The following is a 7,498-nucleotide window of genomic DNA, read 5'->3' as shown; positions in this document are numbered from 1 at the left end:
CAGGTAAGCATAAATTATGTTTTTTTCTAACATCATGTATAGCCCTAGCATACTGCTGACATCATGTACATTTTCCAGAAAAACTGCTGACATCCATGTACAGTCCTAACATACTACTGACATCCTTGTGCAGCCCTTACAAAACCATTAATCATTGCCCCACACATACATAGAAACACACTCACAAACATAGAATTCACATACACACAGAAACACACTAGGACATACAGAGGCACTAACACATACAGGACACACACAGTGACACACACAAGAACAGACACATACAGAATCACACACAGAAATATACACTCATATATAGAAGAAGACTCAGCACAGACAGACACAGGACAGACACGACCCCACAGTACACGCAAGCACCATCAGATACCATATACACATAGGAACCAACATACACAAAACCAGGCACCACATGCACACAAACAGGCACCCAAAAAGCACAAACAAGAAGCCAACATATCATCATCACTCACACATACACAAGCACCCACAGGATACACACTAAGAGGCTGGCTAATCCACAATATATAATAGACACAGCACACACAACACTCAGATACACACACATACCACTTCCACGTGACTTTTACATGAGTTTAAATATATAATAGTATATAAAATGTTTTATTAATATTAGTATGCCAGTTGTACTTGACAAGATGGAGTGCCCCCCTGCTCCTACTTACTGTGGGCCAGTAATACACTACATTTGATTAAGATTAAGGGCCTTTTACAAACCACTTATTACAGTTTTCTGCACATGACTCCCTTCCCTCATTTATGCCACTCATCATATACCATATTAAAATCTGCCAATCAGTTCCCCTACTCACATTAATGCCAGCTAAATGACACAATATACCAGCAAGATGCAAGACTCCTGTCCCCATTCATTCACTGAGAGATATCACAGCTTCACTTGTTGATTTAATATGAAAACCACTAATAATAATATATCAAATAAAAATAATTTTTTTAATACTAAAAATATAAAAACTATGCTTTTTAATAAATGACAGACAGATTCATCATATTACAGAAAGACAATAAAAAGTGAGGTGTTATAAACAGGAAAACCCAAAAGCATGGGAAACAACAGTAAAAAAAGTGTATTTATTGAAGGAAAACAACTGTAGGATGACAGTGGAAGGTACTGACCTTAAATCAATCAGTCTATCTAATCCACATACATAGAAACAAAAATCAGCACAGTTTTGTTCTCTTTAGTTTTCAGTGCACATAACTAAGATACTCAGAAGTGTCCTGGACCCAGTAGATCTCACCTTATATCTTGGTGACATAGGAGTGTACTCAGCAATGACTGTTTTACAGGAGGGAAAGTACATTGTTTATTAATACAGACCAGAAGAGGTTCCTGCATAAAAAAAGGCACTAGCATTTTACTTTTTTTGCACAAGGGCACCAGCTAGTGACAACACAATACTACTGAGAGCTGTAGTAATAAAGCATCATTTATTATACAGCACCAGAAAGGTTCCTGCATAAAAAAGGCACTAGCTTTTGCTGTTTTGCACAAGGACACCAGCTAGTGACAACACAATACTTACTGAGAGCTGTAGTAATAAAGCATGCTCTGAAGTCAATGTTGTTAACTGGTTAAAAAGCAGCAAATTGCCAGATCACATTAAAAACAAATATTCACAATAAAAAGTTAAAATAAACTGCCAGCAAAATGTGGGAAGCTATTATCATTACCAGCACATCCTCAGTCACAACAGTCAACATTGTTAATAAGTAGAAAGCTTACAGATCACAATAAAAGCATTAATATTAACACTATCATTAACAGAATAAGGGAAAGCTATAAACCCTACCCCTTTACTGTGCACTTCTTCCTGCAGCTCCTTAATTCTCACCCTCCTTGTTTCTAGTGAAGCCTGTGCTAGTGGGAGCAGGGGCGGACTGAGACAATCAGGGGCGCCTGGGCAAAATTAGGGAAGGGCCCCCACTGTCTCACACTGAACCCAAATGTATTCAAATTGTATGCAGATGAACATTGTAGCCTCCCGTCCTGTCCCCACCAGACCCCCTAACCTCCAGGGCCAGAGACAGGGCCCCTAACCTCTAGGGCAAGACCCCACACTCCAAAGGCCTTACAGTGACAGACCACCAACAGGTACGCCCTACTATAGACCCCCCTGAACAAAACCTCACTACCCAGGCACAAGGCCCCCACTGAACCCACACTTAACTGCTTAGTTACTGATAGGGCAGGTTTAAGCCCAAGCTCAAGCAGGCACACCAGGAGCCATGGGGATGCAATTTGTGGGCCCCCATACATGCTGGGGCCCTCGGTCCAGGTCCTATTTGCCCGGCTGATCAGTCCGCCCCTGAGTGGGAGGGTCCCAGACTGGGATCACAGTAACAGGAAGGTCAGTGAACATCAGACAGGGCCAGCCCTGCATCCTGCATAACTAATAATGCCAAGGAAGAGTTTTACTTCTCTGATTGGCTCTCTCCCTAAGAGGCATCATGAGGGGATGCCTCCTATTGGTCATTATTTTTGCTTCAGGTAGTTTTAAGTTACCAACCAGTGGGTGGCGCTGCTGCTATTGAAGAAATGTATCCATGTTTTGATATGAAGAGATGCAGTCCTGTATGATGCCTCTCCATAGCATTACATGGGTGGAAAAAAATATTTTTTTTTTGTTTTTTTTTTTTTACAATTTTTTCTTAATTAAAATTTAACTAAATCTTGACCCCATATGGACAGGGGGAAGCAGGTGCCTCCCTGCCTCCTATGACTGCACATCCCTGGTATATATTATATATATATATATATATATATATAGATGTAAATGTATGTATCTCAAGGTTATACCCTTTGCCTGCTTTTTTTTTTTTTTTGCTAGCACCTGAGACCTCATATCTTTGAGCACTTATAACTTTTGTGTGCAATAATTTCTTTAATAATTTTTTATTAGATGGTGTTATGAGTATAATTGTACTTTGTAATGTGTTTTTGATGTGTTTGTAACACTTTTGTTTAGCGAAACAGATGCCTGAGCTGTGAGGACGAGGTAATCATTCTAGTGTAAAAACATGATTGTGTTAAAGCAATCGCGGTTTACTTTCCTCTTGTAATATGAGCGCAAACACCCACATAAACCCATTATCTCTCACGCTTAACTGTTAGCGCTCCACGCTTAATCTGGCCCAAAATGGGTTAAAATTACACCAGAATCTGTTCTTAAAGGAATGGTGTACTGTAAAAGTTTCGCCACTTTAATGGTATTCCTAATTATCAATTGTAATCAATTTAATACTGCAGTACTGGCTATATTAAAGCTATGTAAATAAGAGTCAGCAGCAGGAGAGAAAGAGACTTCAGCCCATTTGAAATGGTGTTCTGCAGCAGCTTTGAATACAAGGAAATCTTCACATTTGCTTGCCTGAGTAGATTGTCTCTTAAATAAATATAAGTAATTATTAAAAACAAAAAAAGCAAAAAGCATAATTCTCAATATCTATCAATCTATCTATCAATCTATCTATCAATCTATCTATCAATCTATCTATCTAGTTTGGTTGATGTAATTTGTGTATATCTAATATTAAAGGGACATTCCAGCACATTAGAGCATTTCAGTTGGACTGGATTAATCAGAAGATTAATAAAATATGGAGCATTGCTAAAAACAGAGAATACTTGTGACTTATGAGTCACATGCAACAAGAGGATTATTTTATAAAGTTGACCTATTATAAAAGCTCAGCCGACTGAAGTTTCCTATTGCCAGACTATTTAGCCTTTATTTCAGAGGCTGAAGGAGGTATCCAGAGCTAGAAGTATTGTTCAATCGGGGGGTGCAGTATGAATATGGCTGTAGTGAAACTTGAGTCAGGGAATGTACCTTGTTTTGACCTCTCGGTCCTGCATATTCCACATTCCTGTCAGCCAAGAACCACGGAGAAACAGAGTTCAGCTGGCAGATATATTCTAACTTCCTTTACCAACAGATTATTCCTGAACCTCCATAAAAGTTATTTCTCAAAATGGTCTGTTTTTCAATCCTTTTAAAACGTGTAATGTAAATATATTTTATTAGCCTGCAATCTGGATCATTCTTATATATGTACATGTTTAAATCACAGCCAATCTAATATTGTGTACTTGCCCCTTATGAGGGGCTTTTCTACAACATGGGCAAACATTGCTATTGATTAGATACATTTATGGTTAAGCTGTGGCAAGCGGTTCCAAGAATATGTGAGCTATTTTGTGGGTGGCTCTTGGCTCGGGAAGGGATTCAACCTTTGCAGTCACAGCTGGAACTCTTACGGGTGAATGTTTTTTTTTTCGTTGGATGGTGGTTGAATAGTTTTTGATAAAAATGAAAGTGGTAGATTTGTCCTAGTTAATTTATGGTATTATTTTGTTAGTAGAATAATGAGGCAGCAGACAGTGCAGCTGTTGAGTATGTCAAATAGACCATTAAATAAAAATATTTGCATATATCTATCTAGCTATCCTATATCTGTCAATTATAATGCTCTCGACAAGGCACACTGAGACGGTTACACAAACACACATATACACACATACATATACACCAACCTTGCATGCTCTATCTGAATAAGGATAGATTTTTGGGGGTTTCATTTATTTATCTATCTATCTATCTATCCTATCTATCTATCTATCTATCTATCGCAACATTTAAACATACAGTAAATGCTAATTTTCTTTCATTTGAAATAATGCAGGTTGTAAAAGGTTGTGTCCTCATTGCTATTCATACTGGCTGATTAGGACAAAGCTCTGAGCGTTACTGTTGTAGAAGAGGGACAAAAAAAGAGAGCAGGGAAAAAAATAATAAATACTTTTTAAAATAATCTTGAGAAAATTTGACAACAGTGTCCGTTTAAGTGAGTTGTTGTAGTGGGGAAATCTATTAAAGGGGACACGAAACCCAAACCTTTTTCTTTCTGATTCAGACAGAACATACCATTTTAAAAAGTTTCTAATCTACTATTGTCAGATTTTGTTGTTGAAGACAAATCTAGATATGTCTGAATCACTATATGGCAGGAAAAAGGTGCTGCTTCACTAATGTATAACATCCTTGCAAAACTGCTGCATATATATAGTGCTGTAGACTTGTGCACGCTCCTGAGATTATCTTTCTGCTTTTCAACAAAGAAACACAAAGAAAATGGGATAATAGAAGTAAAGTTGGAACTGTATGTTCTGTTCTGAATCATAAAATAAAGCTTTTGGGTTTTATGTCCCTTTAAGTGTTTGTGTCAGAAGGTATTTTTCCCCCATTCCTGTCAGTCAAGACTGAGACATATTGTTCAAGGAAATATGAACCCAAATGTTACTTTCATGATTAGATAGAGAATACATTTTTTTAAAAAGTTTCCAATTTACTTCTATTATAAAATTTGCTTTGTGCTCTTGTTATTCTTTGTTTGAAGCAATAGGTAGTGTGCACGTGCCTGGAGCACTACATGAAAGGAAATAGGTGCTGTCATCTTGCTAATATATAACTATTTTGCAGAACTGCTGCTATTTAGGTCTCGATTTATCAAGCCTCCACCTCCTGTACAACTGCAGGTTCGCACAAGAGAAACCTGCAGTCAGTATTTATCAAGCATCCGGTCATCAGAACGCTGCTTCCTACCCTCCTCTAAACCTCTTAGGTGGAGCGTTTCAATCTCCCTGGTCTCGCCGGGCCGAGGAGATTGACAGCTCATGCCCGTGCGTGATTGGCTGTGCGTGGGGCAGGGGGGGCGGTGTTGCACACGCAAGCCAAAAAGAGCGCTTGGGTGCAATGGTAAATTCTGGCAGCAGATTGCTGCCTGACAGAGGCGAGCTGGGGCGGACAGGGGCGAATATGTAGGCCCCTGTCGCCCTTGCTTGATAAACCGAGCCCATAGTGCTGCAGGTATGTGGCACGCTCTTGGGCTTACCTCCCTGTCTTTTCAACCAAAGGATAACACGAAAACAAAGACAATTTAATACAGAAGTAAATTAGAAAGGTTGTTTAAAAATGTTTTTTTTATGTCCTTCCAGCTTAAATGTGTCAGCCCTCCTCTTCTGCTTTATTTTATTGATTTATATTTCTTAGAATTCTTTCAAGCTCTCCATGAATATTTTTTATTTACAAAAGATTTAGGTATAAAGGGCAATGCGTTTTTTTAAATCTGTCTTTATCTATCTTGTGACCACTGTAGAGTGGAGAGTTTATGTCATTAGGAAAAAAAGTGCAGTATTTTAATCTATCTGTGCGTAAGAACTAGTTCTGAGGTTTTATATTACTTTTTTGTCTGAATTCTGTTTGCTTAGGATATGGTGGCCAAAAGCCCTGCCCTATTTTTTTGGATGTTGCTTGTAATAGCCCCTGGCTAGACAGATTAAATACTACCGCAAGTTATAGTGTGCTCTGTGGGCTGCACTAAGGGAATCCCACATAGTGGGAGATATGTGGTCAGCTTTTGTGTTGGTGCATTTTTCCCCTTGTGTTTGTAGATATATTCCTTGTTTATTTGTTGTTCATGGGGAACTGTGAAGAAAAAAAGTATTGTTTTTACATTGTATATCATCTGTCTGTCTATTCTCAATGCTTACACAACGACACTGATACACATACACAAAAACACATATGCACATACATGTACACAAAACACATATGCACATACATGTACACAAAAACACATATACACAAAAACACATATGCACATACATGTACACAAAAACACATATGCACATACATGTACACAAAAAACACATATACACATACACAAAAAACACATATGCACTTACATGTACACAAAAAAACACATATGCACATACATGTACACAAAAACAGCATATGCACATACATGTACACAAAAACACATATATGTACACAAAAACACATATACACATACACAAAAACACATATACACATATCACTAAAACACATATGCACATACATGTACACAAAAACACATATGCACATACATGTACACAAAAACACATATAATGTACACAAAAACATATATACACATACATGTACACAAAAACAAATATACATATACACAAATACACCCGTATAACACACATACATTTACAATTATTCATACAAAATTACACACCTCACCTGTTTTCTGTTAGGTTTAATGGCTAACAAATATGGCTTTTTCCTGCCTACAGGCTATGGGGTATGTTATGAGATATAGTGTACATAATTAAGAATTTTGCTTTTTATTAATTACTTTGATTGCACAGCCTTAGGGTTGAGGAAGCAATTTGTAGCACACTTTTTTTCTTTTCTCTATCCGCATGTAAATAGTTAAAGGAAGTAAAGCACAGACCAATTGGGGAGGTTGTGTGACAGCCTGTGCTATTGATACCACTAGAGGAAATCTGAGCTGAGTGAGGGGGGAGGACAGGATACACAGAAATAGGACAACACAGCGAGCAACCCCCCATAATGCTTTCATCCTTCTTGTGCTTTGTGTTATTCCTTTT

Source organism: Bombina bombina, unplaced genomic scaffold (assembly GCF_027579735.1).
Source record: "Bombina bombina isolate aBomBom1 unplaced genomic scaffold, aBomBom1.pri scaffold_1813, whole genome shotgun sequence".
Lineage (NCBI taxonomy): Eukaryota > Metazoa > Chordata > Amphibia > Anura > Bombinatoridae > Bombina > Bombina bombina.
The sequence above is the reverse complement of the archived record's forward strand: the minus strand, read 5'-3'. Positions refer to the sequence as shown.